Here is a 20,372-nt window from a genome sequence, read left to right on the forward strand (position 1 = left end):
GTAGCTGGGACTACAGGCGCCCGCCACCTCGCCCGGCTAGTTTTTTTGTATTTTTTAGTAGAGACGGGGTTTCACTGTGTCAGCCAGGATGGTCTCGATCTCCTGACATCGTGATCCGCCCGTCTCGGCCTCCCAAAGTGCTGGGATTACAGGCTTGAGCCACCGCGCCCGGCCTCAGACAGTTCTTTATAGCAGTGTGAGAATGGACTAATACCATAGCAGACTAGATAAAGCAGAAGAAAGACTCTGTTAACTTGAAGACAAGTCTTTTCAAATAGTATAGTCAAATAGGGTAAAAGGAGAAAAAAATAAGAAAAATGAGTGAAGAAAGCCTACAGGACTTATGGGATACCAGTAAATGAATACATATTTGCATTATGGGGGTTATAGAAGAAGAATAGATGGAGAGAGTCACATAAAGCTTACTTAATGAAATAATGACTAAAAACTTCCCAAGTCATGAGGGAGATGTGAATGTCCAGTTTATGAAGCTTAAACGTTCTCAAACTGGTTCAACCTAAATAGGCCCTCATCTAGGCATATTATAATCAAAATATCAAAAGTTCAAGACAAAGAGAAAAATTTTAAAGTAGCAATAAAATGTATCAAGTGTCATAAAGGGGAATCTCCATTAGACTATTAGTAGATTTCTCAGCAGTAAACTCGCAGGCAAGAAGAGAATAGGATAATATATTCAAAGTCCTGAAAGAAAAACAATGATAGCCAAGAATACTATACCCAGTAATACTGCCCTTCAGAAATTAACAAGAAATAGTCTTTTTCAGACAACCAAAATCTGGAGAAATTTATCAACACTGGACCAGCCTTACAAACAATGCTTAAAGTTCTTCAACCAAAAATGAAATGATAATAATTAATATCATGAAATTATATGAAAGTTTAAAACACAATGATAGAGGTAAATAAAATTTTTGGTCTGCAAATTTTCTCCTATTTTGTATATAATTTACTTATTTTAATTTTTCCTTTGCTGTGCAGAAGGTTTTTAGTCCGATTATAATCCTGCTTTTCTGTTTTTGGTTTTGTTGCTTATGCTTTTTAATTTCATATCCAAGAAAATATTGCATAGTCTGCTGTCTTTAAGCATTATTCCTATGTTTTCTTCTAAGAGTTTTGGTGTTTAAAGTTTTACATTTAAGTCTGTAAACTTTTTAAAGTTTAGTTTTGTATATGTTGTGAAATAAGGGTCCAATTTCATTGATTTTGCATGTGGATATTCAATTTTCCTAGGATGATTTATTGAAGAGACTTCTTTTCCTCTTTGTGCATTACTGGCATACTTGTAGAAGATCAGTTGATCACGTATACATGCTTATATCCCTGGATCTCTATTCTATTCCATTGATAGATATGTCTGTTTTTATACTCTATCATACTGTTTATATTACTGTAACTTTGTTATGTATTTTGAGATCAGGAGTGTGATAACTGTAGTTTTGTTCTTGCTTAAGTTTGCTTTGTCTATTAAGGGTCTTTTGTCATTGCAAATGAATTTTAAGATTGTTTTTTCTAGTTCTATTAAAAAATGCTATGAGATTTTAACAAAAATTGCTTTGACAAATATAGACATTTTAACAATATTAATTCTTCCTATTCATGAACATGAAATACCCTTCCATTTACATTAAAATTTTTTTCATTAATATTTTTCAGAGTACAAGTCTTTTGTTTCCTGGGTTAAGTTTATTCCTACATATTTTATTCCTTTTGATGTGATTGTAAATGGAATTGTATTTTAATTTCCTTTTTAGATAGATTATTGCTAGTGTGTATAAATGAACAGAATTCTGCATGTCACTTGTGTATCCTGCAACTTTACTAATTCATTTATTAGTTCCAAAACTTTTAGGTGGAGTTCTTAGGGTTTTCTACATATAATGTCATGCTATCTGCAAACAGGGATAATTTAACTTATTCCTTTCTAATATGTATACCTTTTATTTCATTCTCTTGCCTAATTGTTCTGAATAGGACTTTAAGTACTATGTTAAATGGAAGTAATGAAAGTGGACATTTTTGCCTTTTCTGGAACTCAGAGGAAAAGATTTTAGTTTTTGACCATTGCTTACAATGTTTCCTGTGTTCTTTGCATATGTTGCTCTTTGATGAGTTAAATTCCTTCTAAATCTAATTTGTTGAACATTTTTGTCATGGGTGTTAAACTTTGTCAAATGTTTATTTTGTGTTTATTGAGATGATCGTGTGATTTTTATCCTACATTCTCTTCATGGTGTGTATCATATTGTTTGATGAATCATTCCTGAATGTCAAGGCTCAATCCTACTTGGTCATCATGTAAAATCCTTTTAATGTACCAGTGGATTTGGTCTGCTAGTATTTGGGAATAATTGCTTTGATGTTCCTCAGGGATATTGGCCTGTAATTTTCTTTCCTTGTGGTGTCTTTGTCTGTCTTTGGTATCAGGATAACACTAGCCTCACAGAAGAGTTTGGAAGTATTCCCTCTTCTTTTGTCTTTTGGAAAAGTTTAAGAAGGGTTAGAGGTAGTTCCTTAAAAGTTTGGTAGAATTACACACCGGGGCCTGTCAGGGAGCGGGGGGCTGGGGAAGAATAGCATTAGGAGAAATACGTAATGTAGATGAAGAGTTGATGGGTGCAGCAAACCACCATGGCACGTATATACCTGGGTAACAAACCTGCACATTCCTCACTTGTATCCCAGAACTTAAAGTATTACAAAAGAAAAAAAAAGTTTAGTAGAATTTACTTGTGAAGCCATCTGGCCCTGGGATTTTCATTCTTTGAAGTTTTCATTTGTTTTATTCCTCAGTCTCTTATTTACCATTAGTTGCTTCAGCCTTTCTATTTCCTCTTGATTAGCTTTTAGTAGAATGTATGCTACTATGAATTTCTCCAATTCTTACATGTTGTCTAATTTGTTGGCATATAATTGTTTAGTTTTAATGACTCCTCTTTTATTTCTGATACTATTAATTTGAATCTTCTATTTTTTTCTTGGTCTAGCTAAGGGTTTATTAATTTTCTAAGTATATTTTTTTAAAAATTAACTATTAGTTTTGTTGATATTTAAAATCATTCTTCTGTTCTCAATTTAATTTTTTTCTGCTCTTCTCTTTGTAATTTTTTTATTTTGTTAACTTTGTGTTTAGTTTGTTCTTATCTTTCTAGTTCCTTGAGGTATAAAGTTAGGCTGGTTATCTGAGACCTTTCTTATTTTTTAATGTGTGAATTTCTTGCTACGTACTTCCTTCTTAGTACTGCTTTTGTTGCCTCTCACAAGTTTCCATATGTTGTGTTTTCATTGTAACTTGTCCCATGATATTTTCTAATTTTTGTTTTGATTTTGTATTTGACCCAATACTTGTTTAGTAGTGTGTTGTTTAACTTTTATGTATGTTTGAAAGTTCCTGTTTTCTTTCTATGATTGATTTCTATGTCATACCATTGTTTTTCAGAAAGCTACTTGGAATGATTTTAACTTTCTACGCTTATAAAGATTTATTCTCTAACCTAGCATGTGATCTACCCTGGAAAATGTACCGTGTAGACATAAGAAGAATGAGTATTTTTTTTCTGTTGTTGGGTAGAATGTTCTGTGTATGTGTGTTGAGTCCATTTAGTCTTTAGTTCTGCTGTTCCCTTGTTGATCTTCTAGCTGATCTATACATTACTGAGAGTAAGATATTAAAGTATCTTACTATTATTACATGGCTGTCTATTTCTCCCCTCAGATCAGTAATTATGGCTCCAGCCAAGTCCGCAGGGAAAATGGGACTGCCTCTGGGACAGTGGTTAAGTGGGTTTGAAGCTGGGTCATGACTTACTTTTATTTACAATGGGGTGCCTCATAGATATGCGTGTTACCAGGGGCTTGATGGAGTGTGACTCTTAAAAAACTCTAGGCAAATGGGACTGCTTTCAGGGCCACCATAGAGCAAAGCTGGAGCCAGGTCTTCGTGCTGCTTCTGGTCCTGCAGTCAGGTTCACAGTTAGCAGACCCGTTGCCAGGAACATGGGCTTACTTTCTCGAAGTGACTTTTCTCAGTTTTGGACTCCACTGGCATGTCACAATCTCCTCCCAGTATCCCAAAGGAAATTTTATCTGTGAATTGTTGCCAAATTAGTGTTTCTGTGGGGGAATGAGTGCTGGGGACCTTCTATCTTGCCATTTTGATCACTTTACTCTTGTCACTTCACCCTTTCTTATGTACTTTCAACTTTGAACTATTAGTAATCAGTAGAGTCCTTTCTGAATCATGCAATACCTTTTCACAGCACTTATCTTCCTTATTATATCTAAGGTTTTCAAAATCCAGAATAGTTGAAGTTCATGCTTGATGCTCTCACTGTACCTAACTATATAAAATAATAATAATGATAAAAATAATAATACTCTGCTTATTTTATGTGTCTATAGCTAAAGGTTATATTCAAAATATGTATCAACTGGTATTGCAAGATTGCTGACCAATAAGAATAAAAATAACCACAGTATTGAAACGAAATTCTGATGGCCCCCTCTGTGCCAAGTATTCTCTCTTTTCTTTGTTTCTTCAGCATGTCTTAGTCCATGGGGCCCTGAGAGTGAAGCAAACACAAAATATAGGCCCCTGAGGAATACGTAGGTGGGAACCACAGAACTACTTCCACATTTTGACCACTGATTCAGCTGTAGTGGTACAGCTGGGTCTGTAGGTAAATTACCTATGCTCTCCATACCAAAGCATGTATTTTATTGCTTTTGAAAATGAACTTTAAAAGCTTAGTTTACATACATGCAACTATGAGATCATATCTCTGGGAATAATTACTCAATCTGTGTTAAAATCCCCTCCCCTACACTTTTTATTACATTATAAAAACAGATTCTGTTAGGTAGATTCTGTGACAAGAATGCTAGCATTGAATAGAGTCAAGTTTATAATGTCTTCTTCAAATATAACTTTGCTCTTCAAACTAAATTCAGTGAAAGAAATCACATAATACGTGAAACTTTAAAAGGACTTACATACAAAAGGTAATGCTAACTTCAGAAGCGTCTCTTTGAAAATATATTTTTAAAAATTTTTTATATTAAGACATATGTGACAATGCATAACTTCTCATGTATCTAGCATGTTAAAAATAAAATTATCTGCCAAAAATTTTCTCAAAAGACAAAAAGGAAATTGAAGCCTTTTTTCTATTGTTTTAAGAGACCACCATTAGTATGAACTTAAGATCTGATCTCATCATTAGTAGGTGTTCTAGCTGTTTACCTTTCTTGTAAGGTCCTGCTACCTGTTCTAACTTGATTGGCATACCAAAGATAACTTGACTTCAATTGCATAACATGTTTATTTAAAAGTGGGTGCTTTTATTTCTTAAAAGGTATGTAGCAGAGCATTTAAAGGCACAAGGAGTGTCTTCTTTTGCTATAGCCCTTTACACACTGTGGGAACTGGGAAATTATTAATTGGGGGTAGCAGGAGATACATATCACTACTCATTGGCTAGAAATGTTGGCTTTGCTGTAATAACATGAGGAAAAATGGGTTACCAGATTATTTATTTTCTGATTCCCCTAATGACATTTGGCTTTTATTACAAACTAGCATGAATCCAACGACAAATCATAGAATGTATATGCAAGCCAAATTGTGGTTTTGGGAAAGCAAGTCAGGGATAAAGTGGAAATTAGTGATGACATATTACATGACCTCTATTTGTTCTATAATTCTAGGGTTTCTGAGGCCTATGAATATGCAGGCCTATAGTTAATGATTAAATCAGCTGGTTTTCCTCAACCCTCACTTTTCTGGGTCCCAGGAAAAGAATAACTCGATGGAAATTTGACAAATCTCTGACTGAAAAATGTGGTCATAAATAGAGAACAAGCCTACTAACAAATCATTTGGTTGTATTTTAAAGTAAACCTTTGATTCCAGTTTGGGGACATTGTTGTTTACCTTTTCAAGACCTCTTTTGTTATAATCACTTCTGCATATTATTTTAATAATCCTCTTTCCCTTAAGAGAATAAAAACCACATAGACCTTGCTATGTCTTTCATCAGGGTGAGAGTGGGAAATAAATCAAATCTTTGAGTCTGCATACATGTTTGGAGACACGTTTAAGGTATAAATGTTAAGGCAGCAATGCACAGTTTATACTGTCCCTCCTCTTATACCCTTCTTTGGAGAAGAAGAGATTTACTCAGAAACAGCAAACAGTGCTAGGATTAGTCACACAGCGGTAGAACAGTGGGTCTTATTCTCTCATTATTTCATTGTCTAAAAATTGTTCATATCTCAATTTCATATAGTTCAATATAATAATTTGCAATGTTTACATCTTTTAAGGAATTATTTACCTGTGAGTTCGTAGTAATACTATATGGTATTTTCTGTAAAAAAAAAAAAAAAAAATTTACTCTTTACATTTAGTTCTCCTAAATATTCATGTTAACTCTTTTGTGAGTTGAGATCCAACCATATTTCTCAACAGTGGGTGGCAACTTATCCACAAACTGTTTGTTACCCTGTTTAAAGACAATTCTCCATAGACCTCTTGTGTTTCTGCAATTCTTCTGACAGCTTTCGATGCACACTATATTTTTAAGGTTGTATTATAACCCCATAATTGGACTGTATAAATTACTCATATCTTGGGTAGAAATACTAAAAGATGAACTCATTAAAAAATAATAAATACAGTAATTTTTAAATACAAAGATATAAATAGAAACAACAAAATGTTATAAAGTGGGGGACAACGTTAAAATGCAGTTTTATTAATTTTTCTTTCCTTGTTTGTTAGTCAATTTGTTTATGCAATCAGTGTTATCATCAGTTTAAATACTGGGTTATAAGATACTATTTGCAAGCCTCAGAGTACCTAAAATCAAAAACATACAACAGATAGACACACACAAAAATAAAAAGCAATAAATTAAAACATATTACCTGAGGAAAAAATAGCTTCACTGAAAGAAAGACAGGACAGAAGGAAGAGAAGAACAAAAATAACGTGCAGACAAATAGCAAAATGGCAGGAATAAATACTTATCAATAATGACATTGAATGTAAATGGACTAAACTCTCCAATGAAAAGACATAGAGTAGCTAAATGTATAAAAAGGCAAGATTCAATAATCTATTGCCTACAATAAACACACTTCACCTGTAAAGACACACATAGACTGAAAATAATGGGATGGAAATAGATATTCCATGCCAACAGAAATTTAAAAAGAGCAGGAATAGCTATACTTATATCTGACAAAATAGATTTCAAGACAAAAACTATTAAAAAATATGATTATATAATGATGAATAAGTCAATTTAGCAAAGAGCATATAAATGTAAATATATATGCATACACAGTGCAGCACCCAGATATATAAAATAAACATTATTAGAGATTAAAAAAAATAGGCCCCAATATAAGAATATATGGAGACTTTAACATCCCACTTTCAGCACTGGACAGAAAATCAATGAAGAAACATTGGACTTTGTCTGCACTATAGATCAAATGGACATAATAGATATTTACAGGACATTTCATCCAATGACTTCAGAATGCACATTCTTTTCGTCAGCACAGGAATCATTCTCAAGAATAGACCATATTTTAGGACACAAAGAACTCCTAAAGAGTTCCAAAATTTAAATTATATGAAGTATCTTTTCTGACCACAATAAAATAAAAGTAGAATCAAAATAAGAGAAATTTTGGAAACTATATGAACCCATGGAATTAAACAATATGCTCTTGAATAACCAGTGGATCAATGAAGAAATTAAGAACAAAATTTTAAAAAGTCTTAAAACAAATGGTAATGGAAACACAACATACCAAAACCTTTGGGATATAGCGAAAACATTACTAAGAGGAGAGTTTATAGCTATAAATACCTACATCAAAAAAGTAGAAAAACTTCAAATAAACAGCCTAACAATGCATCTTAAAGAACTAGAAAAGCAAGAACAAACGAGACTCAAAATCAGTAAAAGAAATAATAAAGATCAGAGCAGAAATGTGTGAAATTTAAGCAATGAAACAATATAAAAGATCAGTGAAAGAAAAAGTTGGTTTTTTGAACAGATAAAATTAACAAATCTTTCACCAGACTCACTAAGAAGAAAAGCGAGAAAACCCAAATAAATAATATCAGAGATGAAAAATGAAAAATTAAACCTATACCAAAGATATTCAAAGAATCATTCAAGGCTGTTATGAGCAACTATATGATAATAAATTGAAAAATCTGGAAGAAATGGATAAATTCCTAGACATGACAACCTACCAAGATTGAACCAGGTAGAAATCCAAAACTTGAACAGACCAGTAACAAGTAACAAGATCAAAGCTGTAATAAAATATCTCCCAGCAGCCAGGTGCGGTGGCTCTCGCCTGTAATCCTAGCACTTTGGGAGGCCGAGGTGGGTGGATCACTTGAGGTCAGGAATTTGAGATCAGCCTGGCCAACATGGTGAAACCCCATCTCTACCAAAAATATAAAAAATTAGTCGGGTGTGGTGGCGCACGCCTGTAATCCCAGCTACTCGGGAGGTTGAGGCAGGAGAATGGCATGAACCCGGGAGATGGAGCTTGCAGTGAGCCGAGATAGCGCCACTGCACTCCAGCCTGGGCAAAAGAGGGAGACTTGGTCTCAAAAAAAAAAAAAAAAAAAAGTCTCCCAGCAAAGGAAAACTGGGAAGTCAGGAAAATATGCCTTCACTGCTGAATCCTTCCAAACATTTCAAATTTATTGTACATTTAAAAATAACTAAAAGGGAATAATTGGATTTTTTTGTGACACAAATAAAAGATGAATGCTTGAGGTGATGGATACCTCATTTACCCTGATGTGATTATTACACAGTTTGTGCCTATATCAAAATACCTCATAAGTATTTATACCTAGTATGTACCCACTAAAATTAAATATAAAAACATAATTTCTGGTTTATAGATGGTACCTCGCAAAAGAATGTTATTAACAAATTTAACTGATGATAATAAGTATTAACAGCAGTATTTTATTATTACATTTTCAAAGAATATGTCTACTGCCACCTCAGTTCAACATTTATACATCATGGTCTCTGTCTTTCATGGAAAACCTAAAATATAACATTTTCTATAGACATATCTGTTTTTGAAATGCATCATTAAACAATACAGAGTCAAATATGAAAAAACTTAATAAATATATTTTGCATTAAAAAATAATTTAGCAAAAAATCCATTTCTAATATGTAGTATATAGATATGTATTGATTTCCTTTTCCCCTGAACTGTGAATTTTGGCTAAAGATCAAAGGAAGGAGAGCCAATGAGCACTGATTAACAAGTCTTGCTGGCAACAAGTCCTGGATCAGAAGGCATTATCAGCAGAAGTAATTTGGGGAGATTTGTTGCCAGGTATTGCCAACAAGTTGGTCCCTTGTGACCAGCTGTCTGTACAAAAGGCTCCTGTCATAGAGTCTTGTGCTGGCATGGCAGGAACAATTCATGAATGTTATTTTAACACCTCAAAATACCTTCGCATATAGTGTAGCTCAGGATAAATCTCTATTTTTAAAGTATGTATTTTATTGTCTTTGTTCAATAATGATTTTTGTTTTATACCAACTTGGTTTATATTTTTCTTTATGTTTTTGGCTTTTAAGCATTCCTTGGACTCTTTTTAGAAATGTAGATATATTCCCGCCATGAACTTGAAGGGATAAATATTATTTTGTTTTTGGTGTTATGTCTGCAAAGATTAGCTTTGAACATTCACAATTACGATATCTACTTATTGGTAGTAGCTAAAATATTATTTTAAAAGTTTAAAGAAATATGCAGTTATAATCTCTAGCTTTTACTAGTGGGTACCTGATTATCGGCACATACTTTTCAATTCCATACCTTTCTTTTGCTCCCCCTGCCCCTAGTATAAGCATAGAAAATTAATATTTTCAAAAATAAGAGTCTGGATTGGCCAAATGCTTTAAGCCCTCCAAATGATCTTAAATTTTTTATACACTACTTAATGTTCTTCCCATAACCCACTTTTCTATGCTTCCCTCAGATGCACTGAGTGCAATGCTAACAATTTCAACTCAATCTACAAAGTGATTCTTTAGATAAAAAATTGGCTGGGCGCGTTGGCTTACGCCTGTAATCCGAGCACTTTGGGAGGCCGAGGCGGGTGGATCACGAGGTCAGGAGATCGAGACCATCCTGGCTAACATGGTGAAACCCTGTCTCTACTAAAAAACAAAAAATTAGCCAGGCATGGTGGTAGGCGCTTGTAGTCCCAGCTACTCGGGAGGCTGAGGCAGGAGAATGGCGTAAACTTGGGAGGCAGAGCTTGTGGTGAGCCGAGATCATGCCACTGCACTCCAGCCTGGGCAACAGAGCGAGGCTCTGTCTCAAAAAAAAAAAAAAATATGACTGTCACATATTTGAAATTTTATGTGCTTTTATTCTACATCAACCACTAATCAACTACAGGCATAACTCAGAGATAGTGTGGGTTCAGTTCACATTACCACAGTAAAGCGAGTATCACAGTATAGCAAGTCACTGAAGTTTTTAGCTTCCCAGTTCATATAAAAGTTATGTTTATACTATACCATAGTATATTAAGTGTACAATAGCATTATGTTTAAAAAAATCAATGTGCATACCTTAATTAAAAAATACTGCTAAAAATGTTAACAATCATCTCAGCCTTCAGCAAGTCATGATCTTTTTCCTGCTTGAGTGTCTTGCCTTCATGTTGATGACTGCTGACTGATCATGGCTGTGGTTCCTGAAGGCCAAGGTGGCTGTGGCAATTCCTTAAAATAAGGCAACATTGAAGTTTGCTATATTGACTGGCTCTTCCTTTCACAAAAGAGCATGAAATCTTGTTTTATAGCATTTGATGCACAGCAGAACTTTCAAAATTGGAGTCAATCCTCTTAAACCCTGCTGCTTCTGTATCAACTAAGTTTATGTAATACTCTAAATCATTTGCTGCCATTTCAACAATGTTTACAATATCTTCGGCAGTTCTTTTGCTATTCCTATGCCATGATCGGTGACCTCCTCCATTGAATTTCTTACCTGTCAAAGTCATCCATGAGGGATGGAATGAACTTCTTCCAAATTCTTGTTAATATTGATATTTTGATCCTCTTCTACAAATCATGAATGTTCTTAAAGACATTTAGAATGGTGAATCATTTCTAGAAGGTTTTTGGTTTACTTTGCAAAGGTCCATAGCAAGAATTACTATCTATAGCAGCAATAGCTTTACAAAATGTATCTCTTAAATAATATGACTTGGAAGTCAGATGACTCCTTGATCCATGGGCCATAGAATGAATATTGTGTTAGCACACATGGAAACAACATTAATATTCTTGTACACCTGTATTATAGCTCTTGAGTGACCAGGTACACTGCCAAGGAGCAGGAATATTTTCTTTTCTTTTCTTTTCTTTTCTTTTTCTTTGAGATGGAATCTCACTCTGTCACCCAGGCTGGAGTACAGTGGCATAATCTTGGCTCTCTGCAACTTCTGCCTCCCCAGTTCAAGCAATTCTTCTGCCCCAACCTCCTGAGTAGCTGGGATTATAGGCATCTGCCACCACACCCAGCTAATTTTTGTATTTTTAGTAGAGACGGGGTTACTCCGTGTTGGCCAGGCTGGTCTCGAACTCCTGACCTCAGGTGATTCACCCACTACAGCCTCCTAACATGCTATGATTAAAGGTGTGAGCCATGGTGCCTGGCCAGGGACAAGTCATATTTTGAAAGAAATATTTTTTTCTAAACAGTAGGTCTCAATGTGGTCTTAAAAAGATTCAGAAAACCATGCTGTAAACAGATGTGCTGCCATCTAGGCTTTGCAGTTTTGTTTATAGAGTACAGGCAAAGTAGGTTTAGCATAATTCTTAAGAGCCCTGGGATTTTTGGAATGGTAAATTAACATTGGTCTCAAATTTACTAGTTGCATTAGCCCTTAACAAGAAGTCAACCTATCCTTTGAAGCTGTGATGCCAGGCATTTACTTTCCTTTAGCTATGAAAGTCCTAGATGGCATCTTCTTCCAGTAGAAGGCTGTTTCATCTACAATGAAAATCTGTTGTTTAGTGTAGCTACCTTCATCACTTATCTTAGCTAGATCTTCTGTATAACTTGCTTCAGCTTCTCTATCAGCACTTGCTGCTACATTCCACATTTATGTTCTAGAGATGGCTTCCTTCTTTAATCCCCATAAATCAGCCTCTGTAGCATCAATCTTTTCCTCTCATTTCCCTCTTCTCTCTCAGCCTTCACAGAATTGAAGAGTATTAGGCCCTTATTCTGGATTAGACTTTGGTTTAAGGGAATGTTGTGGCTGATTTGATCTTCTATCTATACCACTAAAACTTTCTCCATATCAGCAATAGGTTCATTTTTCTTTCTTATTATTTGTGTGTATTTACTGGAGTAGTACTTCTAATTCCCTTAAATATCTTTTTCTTTGCATTCACAACTTGGCTAACTGGTGCAAGAGGCTCAGTTTTTGACCTGTCTCAACTTTCAATGTTCTTTCCTCACTAAGCTTAATCATTTATAGCTTTTGATTAAAAGTGAGAGGCATCTAACCATTTCTTTCACTTGAACAATTAAGGACCATTGCAGAGCTATTAATTGGCCTAATTTCAATATTCTTGTGTCTGAGGAAATAGAAAGGCCTGAGGAGCAAGAGAGAAATGGGGGAGTGGCCAGTTGGTAGAGCAGCCAGAAAACACACATTCATTGATTTAGTTCATTGTCATGGTGCACTCAATTACAAAAGTAACATCAAAGATCACTGATCACAGATCACCATAATAGGTATAATAATAATAATATTGTAAATAATATGAGAGTTATCAAAATCTGACACAGAGACATGAAGGGAGCACATCCTGTTAAAAAAAAAAAATGGCCCCAATAGACTTGCTTGATACAGAGTTTCCACAAACCTTCAATTGGTGAAAAACTGCAGTATCTGTGAAACACAAGAAGGTTAAACAGTATAAAATGAGGTACTGCTGTATTAAGTTACTAAGGTGTTTTAAAAGATATGAGAGACAGAAGAAACAAAACTATGCCTTGTCTTCTTGTCCACAGGGATCTCAATTTAGCTGAAAACAGAGATATATATGTTTTTAAAAAATAAAAATTAAAAAAGCTCATCTTGCTTGTTTTGTGCACGCTGTTTCTACCCGGAACACTCTCTTTATCCCCTTGCTTGGATCTTCCTAGCTGACGTCTTTCCTTTAAAATTCTAACTAAAGCCTGCATTTTCAAAGAGGACTTTCCTGTTCCCAGGAGACTTACCTTGGAATTTCCTTATTAACCATTTAGCAGAATTCTGCATGTTCCCTTTTACTATCACCCTTTACAGCAATGAGTTGCTTTTTGTCTACTTTTTTGTCTACTTCTAAATTGAGAAGCCCAATAAATGTGTCAAATAAATGAATAAAAAACTTTGAAGAGTAATTTTAAAAGTTAAAAACTAAATGCCATTGCCAGTTTAAGAAGGAAAATGGAGACTTTAGGCAGCAGAAAAAAATTCGTATAGAAAGTTAGGCTCTGATGTTTTTATTGGTAATAAAAACTAAGGTGAAAGGTAGAATTATTCATGGTGATAAAAACTGATTGAAAGCGTAGATTCACACTTAAGGAAAAGTAAAAATTGCCATTCATTTCTGGCCTATGAGTCACATCTAGAATCAGCCTTGACCTGGTTGACATATTACATTCTGCACATACCTAATAGCTCTAATTGATGTGTGTGCAGAGCATCAAATGAGTTGGCATTAGTAGAAAAGAACAAAACAGTTTTTTTTTAATGTGAAGGATAATAGTCGAGCCAACTTTCTGTTTTATTACTGCCAAATGGCTTGATCATGGAAGCAGTGGGTATAAAAATGTCAAAGGATTATGGAAAAAATGATTCCTTCAGTTTTTAAATGGGTGTAAGATACTTATGGACTTGATAACAGGAGCTATTTTTTGTTGGATTTTCAACCAATTTTATAAAGCTTTTCTCTTAAGGAAAGTTATTGGTCTCAGAACTTTTAAAATCTAAAGAAATCATCCTGGGTTGCTGAATATAATATGACATTTTTTTTTTTTAGTTTCCTCATTCAGTAGAACATATTCTTTCTGTGATATATTCTTTCAATACAAATTTGTATTGTTTTCATTTACCAGAGAAATACGAAAGAACTGATTATGCTGAACAGATGGCAATGCCCATTACAAAATAAGGGCCAGAACAATTTTATGCAAGTTCATATCTTTGCAATTATATTACTAGTGATTACTAAAATATAATTTTAAATGTATCCAATCATTCTGTAAGATGTACAAAATTTCTTACTTATATTTTAAATTGCTAATTATTTTGCACATTGTTATTATCTAAAGTTAATTAGAAAATCCAGAGGGATGATTGTTTTCTAATATAAGTGCAATATTGCTTAGTTATTTGAATCTTAAAATGAGTGAACTTGAGACTATTGTAAGTCTCAACAAAGACCAGTAAATAAAAGGGTAATTTATTCATAAATGGATTTTTTAGTGATTGTCTTCATCTAATAAACATAGATCCTCAAATTCACATCAGTCACTGTTCATTGTTAACATCTAAATTGGGGGATTCATAATTATTTTTCTAAGGTCTAGGTAAAAATATTCTAGGGTCTATTAATAATTTATTTCATCATGGGTTCTGCATGGTATTCTCTTCCTAATTCAAGATTGAAGAAGATGGAAGAAGCAGCCGCAGTTTTAATACTGTATTTCTACTACTTTCAAAAGGTAACAAAGGCCTATTGGTTAGATAAAAGCTGAGACGTTGGCACTTGCAATCATACTATCAGTCAATGTGCCCATTTAATATCTTTCTCCATGGCCAGATAGTTTGTTAAAACAAAACTATGATAATCTGTTTCTCTTTTTTATTAATAGGTAAACATCTTAGAAGAGTATACTTCATTCTTTAGTCCAGCACCACATAGCTTTTGTCCCTTCCATGGTTCCAAATTGGTTTTTTTGTTGTTGTTGTTTGTTTTTTTTTTGAGAAGGAGTCTTGCTCTGTCACCCAGGCTGGAGTGCAGCGGCACGATCTCGGCTCACTGCATCCTTCGCCTCCTAGGTTCATGCGATTCTCATGCTTCAGCCTCCTGAGTAGCTTGGATTACAGGCGTGTGCCACCTCGCCTGGCTAAGGGACATGGATGCAGCTGGAAACCATCATTCTCAGCAAACTATCGCAAGAACAGAAAACCAAATACCACATGTTCTCACTCGGAGTGGGGGGAGGGATAGCATTAGGAGATATACCTAATGTAAATTACGAGTTAATGGGTGCAGCACACCAACATGGCACATGTATACATATGTAAGAAACCTGCACATTGTGCACGTGTACCCTAGAACTTAAAGTATAATAAAAAATTTAATAAAAATAATAATAATTTTTGTATTTTTAGTAGAGATGGCGTTTCACCATGTTGGGCAGGGTGGTCTCAAACTCCTGATCTCAGGTGATCTGCCTGCCTTGGCCTCCTAAAGTGCTGGGATTACGGGTGTGAGCCACCATACCTGGCCCCAAATTAGTTTTTATTGTGATCATTAATGACCAAAAATGCAAAGGTATTTTCCCATCCAGTGGCGTAAAACTTTATCTCATGTATTTCTGTGACTTGAATGATCAATTATAGTCTAACAGCTCCCGGAACTGTAACTCCAGACCAGATATTCCCCCTGAGGTTCTGATTCATATGTCCAAATGCCCATCAGGCAACTCAGTTTGGATCCCTATAGAAAATGTAAGCCCCACACGTCCAAAATCACTTAGTTCCTTTATCTGTAAAATTGGATGGTAAAAGTTTCTAATTCATAGAAAGAGTAGTGAGAATTAAATAATCCCTAGCATATATAAAGCAGTCAGTAATATTAGTTATTATTATTGTTATCAATGTCCATATTATTATTCCTAGTTGATGACTTGACTCCAACTCATACCTCATCCCTTGGACATCTCATTTTCTCAGTGGATTCTCTTCATTTTCCTTGCTCTCAATCTTCCAGGCTAAGCAGTGTCTTAACATGTGAAGTCTTTAAATCATATTCTAAGCCAATGTGATATAATCAATATTAAAACAGCATATCTGACAAGGCAGTCACTTCAAAACTTCTAACAGTTTGATGGATTATTCTGAGAAGAATGACTTATGCAATTAGTTTATGACTCAACACTCAAAAAGATGCAGTATCTATACAAATTTTTCAGTCTCTTCTCTTTGAAAAATTAGCCACATCATATTGTATTTAAAAGTTTAGCATCCTGTAAGTCCCTGGGTAACTTTACATTTTCTATTTCTTTAATCTGTTCTCATTTGGTTTTTTTGTTTATTATTTGTCTAAAATGTTAATTTCATTACATGATAGATAACCAGGTTAACTATAGTGGGAAAGTAGATCAAAAGTATTTTGGGATTAATGAAGAATGAACAGGTAAATTTAGGTTTGTGTTACCAGAAAACATGAGAAATGATAGAAAAATGGATATAACAAAAAAAGTCATTCATTTTCAGGAGGTCTGGTAACTGAGAATCCTTGTTTACAAAGTATCTGTTTTGACTGTGAGGTACAGAATTATCGCATTCATACATCATTTGTGTCCCTTAAAAATATAAACTATGTTCATAATTAAATTTTAAAAGTATTCTGTTTTAAAACAAGCAAATTAATAGACCAACAGACAGTTCATATCTTTATTTTGTTACTTGATTCCCAATCTTACAATAGCTCTTCTCAGATAATTCTCAACTTTACAAGATAATTTGGAGTTACTGCTTTTCAAAATCCTTTGGTAATTGCTTGTGTCTGAATCATGCCATCTCATTCCATGGGATCCATTAATATTCAGGTAACTAGACAAGGGTATTTAGCAACCCAGAGATGCAGATGCTATGGAATGGGTTTTCACAGATATGGAGCTGCAGCTTTACATTATCTTCAGAGAGACAGAAAGAGGAGTCTAGAGAGAAAGCATAGTAATTTAAAACATCTGACACCCCATAGCCCTCCTTAGAAAAGTCATATCCGTTTGGACACATGCCAGAATTCCCTCTGAATTGCTTTTCATAAAGCCCTCAGATTCCTAGTTCTTAATAAGCTCTGTTCACTAGTTATCATAGATATATAATTTATCCATAACCCTGCTGTCTTTCCTGCAGATTACTCGAACATATGCTGATTTTGGCTCTGTTACAAACAAAATAAAATCCTCTATTCCTTGAGCTCAAATACTCCAATATATAATTATTCTTTTAGAACAGTATGTTCACTTTATGTACTTGTCTAGTCATAGATATAAAGTTACTTAGTTTCCTAAGTCATTCACAAAATTTGTGGCTCTATAGCCATAATAAATTGCGAAATAATACTAGAGGGGCAAAAATATTTATAGGAATAATCTTTCAAAAGAAAAAATCTTGAGTGTGATGGTTCTTTGTACATTCTCTTAAGTAAATCATCAGAGCCTGGTTATTTTTCCTTTATTCTTGAAATTCAGGCATGGAGATAGCATTGAAATTCTGGCCAAATCTGCTGTTGCTGAAATTTATAGAACAGATTTGGAGTTACCAATTTAAACTTCATAGTTGGCTGAGAATCCAGCTGTGTTGGCTCAGTCAGAGAATGCAATGAAAGGTGGAACTGAAATCATCTGATACCATCCATGAAGGGGTCTAGAGACTGGGAGGGAGGAGGGAATAAGCAAATTAAAACAAAACAAAACAACAAGCCTCAAGAGAGAATAGTTCCTTTGCTGATAGTAATGGTAATATTTTTACATTAGAAAGTCTCATCATTGACATGAAAGGAAGGGAATTTTAGCTTTAACTGTAGAAATAACTGACTTGGTCTTCAATTTAAGTGGTTTGGGGAAGCTAGCAGAGTACCCTAACCCCCATATCCCAGAGCTGAGGGAAGCTGGCTGCTTTACACAGTGAGCCAAATGGCCAGTTACATGAAGGTGAAAAGGCACCATGCCAAATACAAACACATTTTCTGTGGTGGCTATTTTTAACTCTGTGCTATATCTTTTGACCTCTTTCCACTTGATCCATTATCTTAAATATACACATTCTTAAGGATGACACATCTGAATACTATGCAAATATTTTCTTCATTTTCAAGTTGGATAAAAGAAGACAAGGTTCTGACCCTGAAATAAAGGCTAAGCCTCTTGGCAAGCTCAGAGGTGGTTTGTCAAGTTCACGTTTCCTGCCTTACTAGCGGTGCAGGTCAAGAAACTCTTGTTAGTTTCTTGACAAGACAAGTCTAGTCCTACGTCACATGTGCCGAGGTTCTAGGTGGCACTTCTTAAACACCATTTACAGGGAAATAGGCCTTTAAAGGGAAATTGTCTTCTCCCCTTTCTTTACAAAATCATAAATGTGTTCTAGGAATGCCTGATCCTCTGATTCCTGCAATCCCCAAATTCCTAAAAGAATCTCGATTCTGAGTGTGCACACACATACATGCACACAGAAGTTCACACACAGTGCATAGGGGTATAGTGATGCTGATTTAAAGGTTATGGGTAGAGAAGTGGTTACTCCCTCAAGAAGGAAATTACTGTGCCTGGCTAGAAAGCCAAGGCATAATCACATGCTGGGTTGCGCCCCCTGGTGCTTCTACTGAGTATCCCTCATTTTCTATCCCAAGACCAGAAGAGGAAATGGTGAGGGGCCAAGGGAGTCAACAGGACAGGAGAGAGGGGTTTGCAGACCTTTAAAATCCAGTGCTTCAGCATTTCTTTGGGTAGCTATCCAGAGACCCAAAATATTTTTCCCCAAGATAGTGCATAAGCCTCATTTGACTTGGGTTGAACTTTGAGTTGAGTTGAACCTTGCTGCCATGTTCATTATAAAATGAATACTAATGGGGTAGTATGTTTGAGAGTTACCAGCCTTTACCTGTCTGTAACTTGCTACAGGCTTCCAGGGAGTAAGAAACACTGCTACTATTATGGTCATTTATTAAATACATTTGCAGAAAAAAGTTTTTATCTTTTCAAAGCACTTTAACATTTGTTATCTTATTTAAACTTTGCAAACCTGTGAAGCAGTTGGGGTAAGAACCAGAATTTCCACTTTGAAGGTAAGTAAGTTGAAAGAAAGTTGACCCTGAGGACAGGCCCCACAATCTAAGGGACTCGCTAAATATTCAGGGAAATGTGTTCACATTGGGGTAGAGACATCAGCAGGCAAGCTTAAAATTGAGTAGAAGAGAATGCCAAAGTAAACCAATTAAAGATGCTTTTTGGGTCCAAGTGAATTGCATGGTGTTGGGAAGAGTGGAAACTTAAAAGGTTAAAATCAAGGTAAATAAAGGAAGAAAGTAGGATGTGATACACTACACTGTCTTCTGTTTCCTTGGCTTTCAACATGGGGTGATTTTTACTGCCAGGAGACACTTGGCAATATCTGGAGATATTTTTGGTTATCACAACTTGGTGGGGTGGGGAGTACTGTTGGCATCTATCAGTTACAAGCCAAGAATGCTGCTAAACATTCTACAATGGGTAGGACACCCCCCTACAAGAAAGAATTATCTAGCCCAAATTGTCAATAGTACTGAGACTGAGAACCCTGATCTATAATACTTAGAGTAGTTATCTGGTGAATGGTAAGTCACCTTGATTTAAAGCGAGAAACTTAGAATGTCTGACATAAATTCTACCACTCTTGGATACCCTCTGATTTGTTTCCTTAGGAGGTAGATCAGGCTGCAATAGGTTGGATGGAGTGAAAGGGTTAAAGAGAACCATGTACCATTTGTATGCTCTGTGTTCATTCTATATGAAAATAAGCTATGTAGATATGGCTTTCTCTTTTTCTATTTTGGATGCTAAAGAATACTGTTTTTTAAAAAATTTATGTAGTTTTATTAAAATACAGAATGGAGTTATTTGAGATATACCTGTTGGCCCCTTTATTTGGAAGGGTTATATTTTTAAAATTATATTGTGTCAAATTGCAAACATGTTCTACTTTTGTAGAGGGGATGCTAAATAAATATTCACTTCTGTGTTTCCTTTTTCATTTGCTTACTAAAAGCATGTGCATCCAGGGATTCAAGTCAGCACTGGCTGTAGAGAAAGTAAGCAATGTAGAATTAAGTGGGAATCTATGGCCTTACTGACTGGCTCTACTGAAAGCAATTGTGTCCTGCATTTTTTTTTTTTTTTTTTTTTTTTTTTTTTTTTTGCCTAATACCCATTTGCAAGGTAGCTTTCTGCCAACTGTATCTTTCCCATGCTGAAAAATTGGCCTTCTGCTTTGAGCACAT

This window comes from Macaca nemestrina, chromosome 4, assembly GCF_043159975.1.
Source record: "Macaca nemestrina isolate mMacNem1 chromosome 4, mMacNem.hap1, whole genome shotgun sequence".
Lineage (NCBI taxonomy): Eukaryota > Metazoa > Chordata > Mammalia > Primates > Cercopithecidae > Macaca > Macaca nemestrina.